The sequence below is a fragment of the Pan troglodytes genome, chromosome 19 (genome assembly GCF_028858775.2).
Source record: "Pan troglodytes isolate AG18354 chromosome 19, NHGRI_mPanTro3-v2.0_pri, whole genome shotgun sequence".
In the NCBI taxonomy this organism is placed as follows: Eukaryota; Metazoa; Chordata; class Mammalia; order Primates; family Hominidae; genus Pan; species Pan troglodytes.
Window position 1 is genome coordinate 64567878 of NC_072417.2, and position 16140 is coordinate 64584017.

At 43.3% G+C, this 16140-nt stretch overlaps 1 long non-coding RNA gene across 1 annotated transcript in view; it reads left to right on the forward strand.

Annotated features, from left to right (window-relative positions):
• Positions 1–15745, forward strand: part of LOC134808974 (uncharacterized) — a 53690-nt gene extending 37945 nt beyond the window's left edge. Inside the window, exons 2-3 of the long non-coding RNA XR_010153341.1 lie at positions 10194–10389; positions 13687–15745. This is a non-coding gene — a long non-coding RNA (uncharacterized LOC134808974). The remainder of the gene's footprint in view (positions 1–10193; positions 10390–13686) is intronic.
• Positions 15746–16140: the final 395 nt, after the last annotated feature.

Below are 16140 nucleotides of genomic sequence, written 5' to 3' on the forward strand. Positions count from 1 at the left end.
GATAGGGGAGATAGGCTACATACATACTGACAGAGCAGGAGCACCGTCATCTCAGATAAACACTGCCACTTTAAGTTCCAGCTCCCTTTCTAGCCTCATGCATTTCAAGGAAATCACTTCTCTTCTAACAACAAGCAACCAGAAAGAGCAGACAGTAAAACACAGATAAGACAGCTCGGGCACAGAGGGAGGTGGGGAGAAAGTCTCTTGGGTAACTGCCAAACTTCACCCTCATACAATGGACCCGAGTAAAACAGTGGGCCTTAATAAGCACATTCCTTTCCCTTCAGGATGCCCTAAGATAGAGAAGCTAAAAGCAGACTCAGGGGTATGCTGCAGCTGCAGAAAGATGTATGAGAACAGACACAACTCTCCTTCCCAGAGAAGCCCAACAAAGAGACACAGAAGCAGTCCAAGCCTCTGACAAACTCTCCCACCCTGAATCCTTAGAATCTCTTAGTCTGTAAGAGAGTGTGCTCTGACCTAACTCAGCCAGAAGCCACTCTCAGGTTTGCTTTCTCTAAAATATACCTCTCCTTGACTGTTGAGCCACCTTTCATGTTTCTTTCCTCTTTATTTAATTCTTAACACGTACTGGGTGCTAGATTTATCTAGATAAATAAAAAAAGATATAAATATAGATCTGTGTGTATTTAGGTTCAGGTAGTGATCAGTGCTCTGGACGGATACAGAGCAGGATGGAGGATGGCATAATGGAGAGAAAGTTGTGTCTATTGAAACAGCCACTGACAGCTTCTCTGATGGGGCCACAGAACCCTGCAGTAAGGCAGGGGAGGGCAGATACCTGGAGGGAAGAAGAGCTTGTGCTGCTTTGTTGTTAGAACAAATCAAAATCACATGCTTGAAAATGCCTTGTATATGGACAAGTGTTATGCAACTGTAAGGTGGTGTTGTTATTGTTGACAGTTTTCGTTGCCCGCCCATCCCATACACCTTTATCCAGCCTGCCTCATCAAGGGATTAGCTGATCAATGCTTAGAAGGTTATTTGTCCAGAGTAATTGTGTTTTTTTCCCCCAAGTAGAGGGAATATCTTTGTTGTTTCTTCTGATTATATAGTGATACATGCTCATTGTAAGCAAAATTCAAACAGTACAGGCAATTAAAATTTCAAAGGAGATGCTTGCAACTGAGAAAGATCTGACTAAACAAGAGAATTAAAATGTATCACAAGCCATGTCCTGGAGGCTGCTTTGGGTGAAATATCTCAGGTGCCTGTCATCCTCTTGGTTATCCCAGTGGGGAAGGTGGTGCAGGGACTGGCCCAGGCCACAGTGCTGGAATTCAGACCCGGTGGACTCCACCCAAGTACCTGCTGCTTTCTCTACATTGTGCTGCCCTCCATGGATGGATATTCACAGATAAGGGCATGGGCGAAATGTTTTCAGCTTGCAGATAAGCAAGGGACTTGTCAGTGCCCCTCAGCATTGATCTTCTGCCTTCAGCTGGTCCCTGCATTTTGGGAAAGGAGATTGGAGGAAATGGCAATAGGACATTTAGGTTTTACACCTGTTTTCTGGCTCAGATGGCCTAGTGGGTATCATCCCTGTTAAGATGTTTTCTGTTACTGTTCATAGAAAAAGACAGAAGTAAAGTCTCCTAGTGAGGTTGGGGTGCTCACACTACTTGATAAGTGATCTCATCATTAAAGTACAAGACCTTCTAATAGGGAACGAGAGCTTAACTTTACCAAATCACCTGGAGTATAAGCCACAGACTCCTTTCTTTTGAAATAATAATGACTATTAGTTATTGACCCTATACTGTGTACCAGGCCCCATTCTAAACACTTTAAAATAATTAATTAAATCACAAAAACTTAGAAGTAAAATTTCAACCTTATAGGGTAGATGTACATTTAACTTATTAAGAAACTGCCAAACAGTTCTCCAAAGTTGGTTACAACCATTTTACATTCTTACCAATAAGTACGAGAGTTCTGGTTACTCAACATCCTCTTCAATGGTGTCTATCTTTTCCATTACATGATGTCTTTTTCATTTTATCAATTTAAGCAGGTATGTAGTGGTATTTTATCATGGTTTAAATTTCTCTGAAGATTAATGATGTTGAATATTTTCTCATGTGCTCATTACTTACGTAATTTGTTTTAAAATCTTTCTGATAGTTATTAATAAATAATTTAAGACTGAATTTTCCTCTAAGTATGGGTTTAGCCATATCCCAAAGAGTTTGAAAAGAAGTGATCTAATTTTTTTTAGCCCTAAATAATTTTATCTTTCTTGTTTTTTTTCTTTTTAGAGACCAAGGTCTTGCTCTTTCACTTAGGCTGGAGTGCAGTAGTGTGATTATAGCTCACTGCAGCCTTGAACTTCTAGGCTTAAGCTATCCTTACACCTCAATCTACCGAGCACTTGGGACTACAGGCATGCACCACCACATCTGGCTAATTTTTTTATTTTTATTTTTTTAGAGATGGGATCTTACTTTGTTGCCCAGGCTGATCTAAAACTCCTGAGTCCAAGTGATCCTCCCACCTTATCCTCCTAAGTAGCTGGGATTACAGGCTTGAGCCACTGTACTCGGCAATTTTGTCATTTTATTTCTAATAATTAAAAAAATTCCCGAGTTATTTAAAGGATAATTTTCAGGTTTCCCCAATGATTAAAATTTTTTGTTTGCTTATCTGTTAATTATTAGCTTCTGAATTTGTATAATTATAGTCAATTAGCATGACCTGTAAAATACTAACTTTTTAGAAAATAGCATATGTGGTTAAGTACATGGTCCCTATTTTTAAGTCTTCTATGGGAATAAAGAATATATTTTCTGGGGCCTGGCGCGGTGGCTCATGTCTGTAATCTGAGCACTTTGGGAGGCCGAGGCAGGTGGATCACAAGGTCAGGAGATCGAGACCATCCTGGCTAACATGGTGAAACCCCGTCTCTACTAAAAATACAAAAAAATTAGCTGGGCGTGGTGTGGTGGCAGGCGCCTGTAGTCCCAGTTACTCGGGAGGCTGAGGCAGAAGAATGGCATGAACCTGGGAGGCGGAGCTTGCAGTGAGCCAAGATCACGCCACTGCACTCCAGCCTGGGCAACAGAGCAAGACTATCTCAAAAAAAAGAAAAAAAAGAATATATTTTCCTTTTTAGTGTACACGGTTCTCTTTCTACATATCTATTAAATCAGGATTGATAATTATGTTGCCAAAATGATGTCTATACTTCTTTTGTCTGTTTAATTTACAGAATTTGAAGAGTGATGTTTTGGATTCCCACTGTGCTTTTTTTTTTTTTTTAAATTGAATTTGCCTTGCATTTCTAAGAGCCTTTGCCTTGTAGATTGTTCACTGCATACATTTTCATGACTATAGCTACTTCTTCATGGAGTGCCCTTTTATCATTAAGAATATCCTTTCTTTAAACTGTTTAAATTTTTGGCCTAACATTCTATTCTTAGCCCTTAATATCTCTATCCATGTTTCCTTTTGTTTGCTTTTGTCTGATACATGTTTGCTTATCCAATTGTTTTCACCTTCCCTGTATCATTTTGTTTTAGGTCCATCTCTTATAAATTGCATATAATTGGATTTTTGTTTTTCCAACCCATCCCCAAGGACCTTTATCATTTCATAGTGGAATTTAACCCTCTCACATGAATTTGGCATCCAGGAGGTTTGGTCTCACTCCTGCCATTTAATTTTATGCTTTCTGTTTATTACACTTTCTATTGGTTCCCTCATTTCTGCTTTACTTATTTTTGTTAGGTTGATAAAGTTTATTCCTTTTTCTTCCTCTCCAGTGAATTAGAAGTTCTAATATGAATTCATATTCTATTGTGTTTACATTTATACATAGTTAAATATATCTCTCCAACAATTACACAAGTGAAATAGTGATCATGTCCCTTCAGTTTTGCCAAAATAATTTGGAATTTTAATTGCATGTTAACTTTTTTCTTAGAGCATGCCTCTTATAGTTTAAGAATCCATTTAAACTTCCATTGCAATTTCATGTCCCACTTCTATCATTTAGATTTAATTATTAATAAATGTTTATTCGATTGAATTATATGTGGGCATTTTTGGTCTCTTCGTTTATCTGTTTGAGGACAGGGACCATTAAAAAAAAGTTGTCTATATTCTCCCATAGCCTTACACATGGTAAGCAATTCACTACTATGATGTTGAGGACACAATTTTGGCCCTCAAGTTTGACCTATTTTTGCCCCAACTTTGCCCCTTGTTAGTCACCTGAGCTTAACTAACATTACTGACCATCGGCTTCCTTAACTCTGAGATGGGTATTATAACGTTTTGGTGCCACAAAAGAAATAGCACTTGAATGTAAAATTTTCTTTTTAATTCTCAGCAAGGCAATGTACTTCTATAGAAAGGTGAGTCCTTACAGATGGAGCAATGGTGAGCACACACCTGGACAAGGGAGGGAAAGGGCTGTGGCCCCTGCTGCTGTGTTGTTCCCCTATTGGCTAGGATTAGACTGCACAGGCTAAATTAATTCTGATTGGCTAATTTAAAGAGCGTGACGGGGCGAGTGGTTTGGTGGGAAAACGTGGTTATGCAGTGAGGAGGATGAGTCAGGGCAGAGCAGGTGGCAGATAATTGGAATGTCAGGGTGGAGCAGGTAATACAAAAAGGTTGCTTTATGATGAAGTTTAAAAGTAGAAGGCAAAGAATTGAATATACTGACATATTGATTCTTTGAAAAGAAATTTAGAACTCATATCTAATGGCATAACTTGGCAGGCTAGTTAATGAAGTTAAGATCAAATCTGCAAGAATTCTGAGAATCAGCTTGTGCCACTGAAACTGCCGTTGCAAAATAATGACTGAGACAGTGAAAGAGATCTAACTTAACTGACTCCATCTTGCTTCTAACCTTTAAGCTGCGGTGTTCCTTCTTGGGTGTAGGCTGAACTAACCTAGGGAGGAACTTAGTTTCTAGTTTAAAACAAAGACGATGGCAGCCCTTTCCCAAAACAAACCTCCTTCTTGCCTGGGCACTAGACTGCCTTTGTAAGACTAATAAATTACACAAGATTATAAATTATGGTTTAGGAATCATGTGGCTGGAGGCTACAAGATTCTGAGCCTCCCTAAACTGTTACTAAGATCACTGCTTGAGATATTTTGCAGACCCTGCACTTGATGGATCAGCTGACAACACCCAGATTGATAAACTGGTTCATCTGATCTTGTGGCCGCCACCCAGGAACTGACTCAGCACCAGAGGACAGCTTCAGCTTCCTAAAATTTCATCTCCAACCTAACCAATCAGCACTCCTGGCTCACTGGCTTACCCCCACCCACCAAGTTGTCCTTAAAAACTCTGATCCTTTGAGTAATAATAAAACTCCGGTCTCCCACACAGCAGGCTCTGCAGTGAATTACTCTTTCTCTATTGTAATTCCCCTGTCTTGATATATCAGCTGTGTCTAGGCAGCGGTATCAGCTGTGTCTAGGCAGCGGGCAAGGTGAACCCATTGGGCAGTTACGCAGCTGCTGGATGAACAAATAAATGTGTGGAAAAAGAAGAAAAACCGAGAGTCAAAGCTTACAGACTCTGCGATGTGTCCTGGATGCAAAGACCACCTCCTGGAGTTTTTGCTACCTTTGCTTTTCAGCTGAAAGTATTTTGGGTGAGCTCAGCCAAGAGGTGGCTGCAGATTGTAGGTGGAGATGCTGGGGAGTGTTTGGGGTTTTGCGATTTTCCAAGCTCTAGATGTACAGCCAGGGGAGCCCCTATGCAAGACTCAGCCTGCTCACCACGTGGGGCGCTGTGCAGTCATGATATTTACCAGCAGTCAATCCGGTAGGGAGCCTCAGAATGGTGAGTTGGACTTGGCAAGGGCATGCTTGGCTTTCAGGGAGTTTGTTTGCACAGTCAGATTGATTTCTGCTCTCCTGTGACCAGAGGACACCGGTGCTTATCTTTGTCCCCTCTCCACCCTTTGTTTGCCTGACCCCTTGGCTCCCTTTTTAATACTTTAAAATTTTAAGGTTTTCCTTTACTAAATATCACAGATTTTTTTTTAATTTTTTCTTCTTTTTTTAAATCTGGGAGCTTACCACCCAAGCTGGCCCAGCCTGATGTTTTTTTTTGCTTTGTATTTTCACAAGGATGAGATAAGTCCCCATGATCTCTCCTGGGTTTTTTGCTGGTGCTGCTTGTTAACTCGAGTAACTCTCGGCATTTTCTTTGCTTCCTTTCTCTGGCATTTCTGCCAAAGTGTTTCTGAACGTTCAAGGCCTGAGTGAGGTTAAGCTAGATTTTCTCTTAAATGTGCCTCATCCAAGGCTTCCCTTCACACCCATGCTGGGCTTAGTACCAAGGGGTGGTCCATCCTTTGCCCTATCTGAGATCTCTTCCCCAATTTAATTAACTTTTTAGTTTGAATTTTCAAGAAAGTTGTAAAGATAGTGCAGAATTCCCAAATGCCCTTCATCCAGCTTGCTTTGCTGTTCACCTTTTTTGGTACAATACTATTAATTACAGACTTCAGAATTCACCAGCTTTTCCACGAATGTCTTTTTTTCTGTTCCAGGAGCCAAGCTGGGATCCCATGTTGTGTGTAGTTGTCAGAGGTCCTTAGCTTCCTCCCATCTGTGACAGTGTCTCAGTGTTTTATTGCTTGTGATGATCTTGAAAATTTTGAAGAGTGCCCCATTTTAATATATGGGAACACAAGCTTTATTGCATTTGGAAATGAGGAAGAGCAATGTATTAATTACTTTCTGCCTTCTCAGAGAAAGTCTGCTCTTGTCTAAGCCATTGTTCTGGTAGCAGCATCAACACTCTCAGAAGCGTTTTTGTTTTTCTTTTTTTGAGAGAGTCTCGCTCTGTTGCCCAGGCTGGAGTGCAGTGGCACGATCTTAGCTCACTGCAAGCTCCGCCTCCTGGGTTCACACCATTCTCCTGCCTCAGCCTCCCGAGTAGCTAGGACTACAGGCGTGCACCACCACTCCTGGCTAATTTTTTTCTTTTTGGCAGAGGTCGGGTTTTGCCATGTTGGCCTGGCTGGTCTTGAACTCCTGACCTCAGTTGATCCACCTGCCTTGGCCTCCCACAGTACTGGGATTACAGGTATGAGCCACCGTGCCTGGCCTCAGAAGCTTTTTATAAAGCGTTTGGGGCAATGAATTTTCTTCCCCATCCAGAAGTTTGACTAGGTGATATGTAACTTTTTTTTTTTTTTTAAAATGTTTTATTTCCATAGGTTATTGGGGAACAGGTGGTGTTTGGTTACATGAGTAAGTTCTTTAGGGGTGATTCGTGAGATTTTGATGCACCCATCACCTGGACAGTATACACTGAACCCTGTTTTGTAGACTTTTATCTGCATGACCTTGACTTAGTATATAAACAAGGAATGCATGGAGTTGACAGGTTAATGATGCCCCTGGGTAATGTCATATATGGTTGTGCCCACATTCCTTATAGGCACATAGCTGAGCTAGAATTTGCAAAAACTAGCATTTATTAATTTTTTTTGGCAGGGGCCACCCCTTTAGCACCTGGGAGCACATATTCCGCCCCACCCCCCACTCCCCTGCTCGCCCCTTGTTTCTTATTTCTGCCTCTGCGGGGATGCAAATTCTAAATTAGAGCACTAGCAATGGCAGTCCAGATGTCACAACTCAAAACACCAAGAACAGACAGAGCCATCTTTATCTAAGTGTGACACCTGGGTGTGTCTCAGCCGAAAGAACCCCCAGACTTCCCCACATCAGAATACTGGGAAGTCTGGTTACAGTGAATGATGAGGACCCCTTCAGGGATGGGAGGATACAGCAAAGGATCACAGGAGCCTGGGAGGGGGATGGAGAAGGGGAAAGGCATGAGCAACAACTCTTCTCCCCATTCAGAGCCAATGTGTGTGGACAGGTGTCTCGAGGTTGGCTGAACTACCCCTTTCTCTATGGTTCTCTGCTTCCCCTAAAGGCATCTCTGGCTGGCTGCTCAGGAAAGGGAGGCTCTAGAATAGATGACTGACCTGATTTTCCAGACCCCAGAAAGATCTCTGGGACTGCACGGTGGCCTGACTTGGTGTTTGGAATAGGTGGCAACGCTTCTGGATAGTGGGAGATCATTAGTATTTTAGTGGAAGAGGCGCTGATGGGCTGCAGAATCCTTTGTTTGTCCTGGCTCTACCACCAACATGTGGTGCGGCTCTGGTAACCCACTATTTTTTCTTTCCTTGTCTGTAAAAAAAAAAAGGGAAGGGGGGAGGCTAGATGAGATAATTCCAAGATTCCTTCAAACTCTAGCACATTAGGATTCTTATTTAGCTCTGTCACACCCAAGGTAACTTGACTCACCCCCCATTAGAGGACTCACTCTTTTCCTCGTGTGCTGTGATGTGAAAACTCTTGGAAGCCTCGTGGTGCCGGCAAGCATGCCTTGGGGCCCTCTGGCATCCATGTCTCATTCCTAATAGCGCCTTGGTATCCTTTGGGATAATTACCTTTTGTCCAGTGTCTTTAGTCTGGCAGATCTCTGACTTCCAATAAACATGAAGGGGACATGTGACCCAAACCCTGCCAAACAGATGCTTTTTTCCCTAGAATTTGAACCTTGAGCAAATGCGAGAAGGTTGCAAACGTCATCCATTGGTGATGCCTGGACCTGCCACTCCTGCGGTAGGACCATTTCTGTTCTTCCTGTCTCCAGGAACTGTCTGTGCCCCCTAGCAGCATCCAGGCCTGGGTCCCAGCCTTCCAGTGGATTCCCAGAGCCTCTCCTTCCCTGGTATCCCTTTTTGCTTAAGTTAGGCAAAATCACTTTCTGTTGTTTGCAACCCCATTGTGGCAAGAAATGTGCTCTGTGTTTCAGAAATTTCTGGAAGTGCTGGGAAATGCAGGCCATGCCACCCAGTGACATTCAGGCTCTGGAGTGAAGAGACCTAAGCCAAATTGGATGTGACATCTAGTGGCTCCTTTGCTTATTGGTGTCCTTGGATAGGTCTCCCAAACTCCCTAAGCCTGTTTTCTTTTCTATAAAATGGAGATAATATTGAGCCACACAGAATGGCCATAGAGAATGAAGAAACATACACACAGTCAGTTCTCAATCATCATTGGCTTTGATTGTGATTACAATAATGAAAGCTTGGATAATAGTGCTGTGTTGGATCTCATCTCTCTCTGGGGTCCCCAAATAAGGAACAGAGACTGAGGATAATAATAATGATGATGACAACAAAAACATGGCACTCTTATATAGTAGTAAGTATATCCCGGGTACTGTCCTAAGTGCTTTATGTATTAACTCACTCAATCCTCACAACCTCCTTATGTGGTAATGTACTCTTACTACCTCTGCTTAACAAATAAGGCATTGAGGCATAGAGTAGCTAACTTGTTCAAGGCCTCCAGAAGTTATTGGTCTGCTCTGATGTTTTCTATCTGACAGAGAGAAGGCTGAGCAGACAGGCCAACATCACACACACACTGCAGAATTCATGTGCTTATGTGCTTTCTCTGCATGCCTTTCCTGGTCTTGGGGAGGGCCTCATTGCTGCAGTGGGGAAGGGAGATGCTTCATCAGTAGGCATGACTCATAGCCGAGCCTGTGCTCCTGGATTTGTTCTGAAGTGAGATTCTATTGTGTTTATTGCAAACAGACAGGCAGCTCCGTTTCCTGTTGGTTCTGTTTCCTTCCTATTAAATTACTGAACTGTGAGGACTGGGGAGGGCGGGTAGGAAGGGAGATGAAGCAGGGTTAAGAGGATTCTGTTTTCAGCAAGTAATGAATTCCCCAGCAGCTTTTCCCACTTAGTCCGGATGCATCCATACGATGTGAAGTTGGGCTTAATTGCTTCGTGTTGGTGGCAGAGCTCTGAAGATGAGGACTGGCTTTCCTACTGGAGAGCTGGCCCGTGGACCAGGCATCTATTGCTGAGGCCAGATGAAAATGGGCCAGGGCCTCTGGCCACATGCTGCCACAGCCAAGAGAGATGGAGCAAAGCCATGCAGTGTCAACTTAGGTTTGAGAAAGGGGTCAGGTCAAAGTGCTGGAAGGACTCCCCATCACTGAGTTCGTTGCCATCAACACAACTGCAGAGCAGAGCAGAAGTGACCACACATCCAGAGGCCACTGTGGAGGAAACACAGCATCAGGCCCTTTCAACACTTAGTTAATCCTCATGTTGGCCCCATGGAATTATTTTATTTTCCTACTTTATACACAGGAAGTCGAAGCTTGGAGAGATTCTGTGAATTGGTGAAGGACACAGAGCAAAGCCAGGATTCAGATTCAGACCTGCTTGACTCCAAGGTCATTCCAGAAATCTCCCTTTTCCTTTGGACCCTGTGACGTGACAGCTGGGTCCTTTCTGCTCTGATTTCCATGCCTGACAACCATTTAAATGGAATACAAGAATGCAGGTAACTGAAGAAACCCATGGAGAGAGGTGAATGCCTTTGTTTTGGGTGTGGTTGTTAAAGAGGAGGTGGTGGTTGATATGAGGGGGCATTTGTCTCAAGCAAAGGAAGCCTGTACTGAAGGCAGAGTGCCTGGGCTGGAGAAGTCCAAGCAGGTTGGAAGCCCTAAGGAATCAGCTAGGTTAGTTGTTCTCAACTGCGGGGGATTTGGTAATGTCTGGAAATATTTTTGGTTGTCATGGTGGGCGTGGGTATGTGCTACTAGCCTCTGGTGGGTCGAGGCCAGACTCTAAATATGCATAGAATAGCTTCCCACAATATGGAATCATCTAACCTGAAATGTCAATGGTGCTGAGATTGAGAAAGTCTGATCTTGGAAATCCCTTATTTGCAGATATGGAAACAGGGTTCCTAAGAGTTGGATGCCCACCCCTAAGTCACACAGCTCAAGTGAGGCAGAGGTGACACCAGAGTGGAGGTTTGCAGCACCCCAGGTGTCTTAGTCTGTTTTCTGTTGCTTACAACAGAATACCTGAAGCTGAGTAACTTGTAAAGAAAAGGAATTTATTTATTACAGTTATGGAGGCTGATAAGTGTAAGGTCAAGGGCTACATCTGGTGAGGGCCTTCTTGCTGGTGGTGACTTTCTGTGGAGTCCTGAGGTAACACAAGGCATTATATGGTGAGGGGGATGAGTGTGCTAACTCAGCTCTCTCTTCCTCTTCTTATAAAGCCACCAGTCCCACTCCCATGTTAACTATGACTCCAGGAATTCACTCATCCATTCATGAGAGCAGAGCCCTCAGGACCCAAGCACCTCTTAAAAGCCCCATCTCTCAATACTGCCACCCTGGGGATTAAGTTTCAACTTATGTTTTAGAGGGGACAAAGATTCAAATCGTCGCACCAGCTGAGTGATATTTACACCATGCAGAGTGGCCTTAGTCAAGTAATGCAGGAATGGGTTTTCTGATAGACGGGCGTTGGTCCAGGGCAGCTCAGCTCAAGTTGCCCAGGCTGGGGAAGGGCCAGACCTCTCTCCTTGACGAAGAGGTGGTTCTGGTCTGCTGATGTGTGCATGGGGCCCAGGGCCCAGAGGAGGAAGGGGCACTGTGGGGACTCCTTGGAGCCAGCATGAGCTGTGAGCTGAGAGACACAGGCAGGTCTCGTCCACTCTTCTCTCCTAACCCTGAGCTTCTACTTCTGCTGCTGGGCCTGCCATGGCCTTCCTGCCCATCCAGTGGGAAGCATAGGAACAATAGCTCCTGACTCCTGAATAACACTTGATAGCACTGTTTTATATTCTGTCTCTTCATTGACTGTGTGAGCTTCTCTACAACTTGATGAGGTTAGTTAGGTGGGCAGTGGGGATGTGGCTATTCCCATTTTAAAGACCATGGAATGAGGCTGAGGAGGTTAACCACCTGACCACACGTTGCACCAGAGGCCCAGGTGAACCAGCAGCCCTGCCCTCTGATCCACGTCTGGCATTCTTTCATCTACTCTTCCAAATGAGAGTGAGAGCTCTTTTGGTTTGAGTACTGTGCTAGGTGTTGCCTCTTTCGAATCACTTCTCTGTATTCCTGCCATGTGCCCTGTTTCTTAAGGGTGTGAATATCTCAGTTTTTACTTTCCAACTAACATATGTGTTCTGTGTTTAATTTTCGCTTAGATAACTGAACCTGCCACTGTGAGGCATGATGCCATAGCAGGGATATGGTGTGGACGGGGGCATAGTACTTCGTCTCTCCGTGCTCAGTATAGTAGGAGTGGGAGATAGAAAAGACAGTGATTGAAGAGTAAACATAGGGTGCCATTGACATACCCCATTCAGGTCTCAGAGAGCTTCTGAACCTGTGTAAACCACTGACCTCACTTTACTGCTTTATAATTTGCATTGTGTAACTCTGTCTCCAGGAGACCTCAGGCTTCTTTAGAGTAGAGGGCATTTCTTTTCGCTTTTGTCTCTCCCGCCCTTAGAAGGTGCTTGGCACATTCTTGGCTCTTTCCTGGATCTGTCACATTCTCTTTGCTAAGCACCAAGAGGCAATTTGTGCTGATAGAGGCAATCTCTATCAGTACGATAGCTGACCCCATCTTCATCAGTAGGATAGCTGCCTCCAAGTAGGTCTCTACTGGAAACCCTCTGACAGAGGTGGGGGCTGTCCCACTCCCCTGAACCTTGAGTGTCAGAGGCAGAATCCCAAAGGCCTGGTCATGCCACCTTGGGACAGTCTGGGGTGGGCCTCTCTCTGGGAGCCGGCTCACAGTTCCCATGCTGTCTCCAGCAACTGTTCTTTGACACACATATGAGGACAACATTTCTCCTACCTGTTGGAACACAGTCAACATTTAGTGTCTGAGTCCCCGTTTCCCTCTGCATTTCTAGCTACCTGTTTGAATGTTGTTAGGCAGCCAGCTGCAGGGACCGAGGCATTTGAAGCTCCAAGGCAGTTGCTGACTTCTGAAGCAGAGAGTGGGAGACTGACTATCAGTTCCCGCTCCTCTGCTTCAGCGCCCTGCCAGTATTGTAATAACATCTCCAGAACGTGTCTAACCATACATTACAATTATCCTCTCCAGGCCCTGCATTGCATTTCCTTAGAATCTCCCCTGAGCCTGATAGCATGCAGCTTCTACCAGGGAGTCCATTGTACCCCTAATTTCTTTCTTTGCTGCGTCAGCCAGTCTCCTTGGGCTTCTGCCTCAGCAGGTGGGCTGGGTGAGGATTTTCCATCAGTCCAAGCATATCTTTCAACAAAGACTTCAACTTTAAAGAAATCCTGTGTCTCTAGGTGCTGATTCTTCTGAGCAATTCAGAGGCCTCCTTTGCCTGCTTTCACCCAAGGGAAATTTCTGGCCCTCAGACCACGCGTACTTGGCTCTCTGACAGTGTACCTGCACCCACCACCCTCATGGTGAGGTTCATCTCAAATGAGTTTTAGAACTTCCTTCTGACTCTTGGGAGATCTTCCTAAGGGGATTTTCCAAACTGTAAGGAGAAAAGGGAGGTGGGTAAACAGTGAGTCTGAGCATGGGAGAGGGACACATGATACCGTTGAAGATAGGGACATGCCATAGGGACATCCCTCCCAATCCCCCCACGATATAAGCTAAATATGGGGCTCCTGGAATTGGTTGACTAAGCTGAGGCTTCTGGGCGCTGAAATAACATTATTTAATGACAGTGTTAGGAAGAAACTCTTCTGAAGGCAGTGAAACAGGATGGATGTCTCGACAGGAAGAGTTAGAAATTCACCCTTTATTTATTATTTTCTTCTTTTTATTTTTTAAAAATCAGTTTTCTTAGGTTGAAAGAAATTCACCCTTTATCAAGAATTATTTATAGTTCCTCTGGAGTGAGAGAGGAAGACGTTACCCACGCAGTGCTCTGTGGAATCATCTGAGCCACCACTTCTGCCTTGGGGACACCATCTGGGGAAGTATCTGGATCCTTTGGCTGAACAATGTGTTTTGAGGTCTTTAATATGTCACCTTAAGGATGAGGCCTAGAGAACATGGCCTTTTGTTGAACAGTTTGTAAGCTCTCAAATGTGAGTAAATGTGAGGAGGGTCTTGAGAGATATAGAAAGCTCAAGAAACCTAGCTAGAGTCTCTAGACTGTTGAGAAAAGTGGTGAGAAGAAATTCCCATTGCGGGGGATGGGAGTGGTGGTTCAGGAGGATTTTTGAGAATGGGGATAGAGAGCCTAGAAATAAGGCCACACACCCATGGCCATCTGATCTTTGACAAAGCAAGCAATGAATAATGGACTCCTTGTTCAATAAATGGTGCTGGGTTGACTGATTAGCCATATGCAGAAGATTGAAACTGGACTCCTTCCTCACATCATATACAGAAATCAACTCAAGATGGATTAAAGACTTAAATGTAAAACCCAGAACTATAAAAACTCTGGAAGACAACCTAGGCAATACCACCCTGGATATAGGAACGGGCAAAGATTTCATGATGAAGACACTAAAAGCAATTGCAGCAAAAGCAAAAATTGACAAATGTGATCTGATTAAACCTAAGAGCTTCTGCACAGCAAAAGAAATTATCAACAGAGTAAACAACCTACAGAATAGGAGAAAATATTTGCAGACTAAGTATCCAACAAAGGTCTCATATCCAGCATCTATAAGGAACTTAAACAAATTTATAAGAAATAACTAACAATTCCAACAAAAAGTGGGCAAAGTATATGAACAGACACTTTGCTAAAGAAGACATACATGTGGCCAACAAGCAAATGAAGAAAAGCTCAATATCATGATTATTAGAGAAATGCAAATCAAAACCACAATGAGATATATCATCTCACACCAGTCAGAATGGCTATTATTAAAAAGTCAAAAAATAACCGATGGCTGGTAAAGTTGCAGAGAAAAGGAAATACTTATACACTGTTAGTAGGAGTTTAAATTAGTTCAACCATTATGGAAAGCAGTGTGGTGATTCCTCAAAGAGCTAAAAACAGGACTACCATTTGACCCAGCAAACCCATTACTGGGTATATGTCCAGAGGAATGGAATTCATTCTACCATAAAAACATGTGCAACAAATGTTCATTGTAGCACTATTCACAATAGCAAAGACATGGAATCAACATAAATGTCCATCAATGACAGATTGGATAAAAAATGTAGTACATAAATCCCATGGAATACTGTGCAACCATAAGAAAGAACAAGATCATGTCTTTTGCAGGAACATGATGGAGCTGGAGGCCATTATCCTTAGCAAACTAATGCAGAAACAGAAAACTAAATAGTGCATGCTCTTACTCATAAGAGGGAGCTAAATGAGGAGACATCATGGATACAAAGAGGGGAACAACAGACACTGGGACCTCTTTGAGGGTGGAGGGTAGGAGGAGGGAGAGGAGCAGAAAAACATTAATCTTGTTGTACAGATTATTTTGTCACCCAGGTACTAAATATGGTACTATTGGGTACCCTACCACTGTTTTATCAAACAAGTTTCTGTAATAGTTTAAATCCTTTGTTGTCATTACAACAATGTTCATGGCATCTTCACCAGGAGTAAATCTCATCTCAAGAAACCACTTTTTTTGCTTATCCATAAGAAGCAACTCCTCATCTATTCAAATTTGAACATGAGATTGCAGCAATCTGGTCACATCTTCAGGTTCATTCTAATTCAAGTTCTCTTGCTGTTTCTACCACATCCACAGTTACTTCCTTCACTGAAATTTTGAACCTGTCAAAATTTGGTACCTTACTGTTGTGTACCAGGTTTAGTACCTGGGTGACAAAATAATCTGTACAACAGACCCCCATGATACCAGTTAACCTAGGTAACAAACCTGCACATGTACTCCTGAACCTGAAATAAAAATAAAAATAAAAATGGGAATTTTTAGGTTACAAGTTCTTTTTCTGTGAAATAAGTCCCCAGCCATTGCATCAAATACTCAGTAAATCCTTCTAGCAATATGGGAGTGATTTGGGCAAAATCAGAAGAAACCCACAAAAACTCTGTTGCACATCATTGTGCTGAACCTCTATTAATCTCAGTAGGGAAGACACCAGGCTCAAGAGGCCAGAGAAGACACTCAGAGCCAGTAAATGAGACATGGGGTCTTATTAGGGGCTTCCACACAAGGGAGACAGTGCAGCGACAGCGGGCTGGACAAGATAACCACAGGGCCCAGTAGCTGCGGGCTGGAGAGGAAAACCACAACTGCCTGCAAATGTCATGCAGTTTATGTAGCATTTCCACTTACTC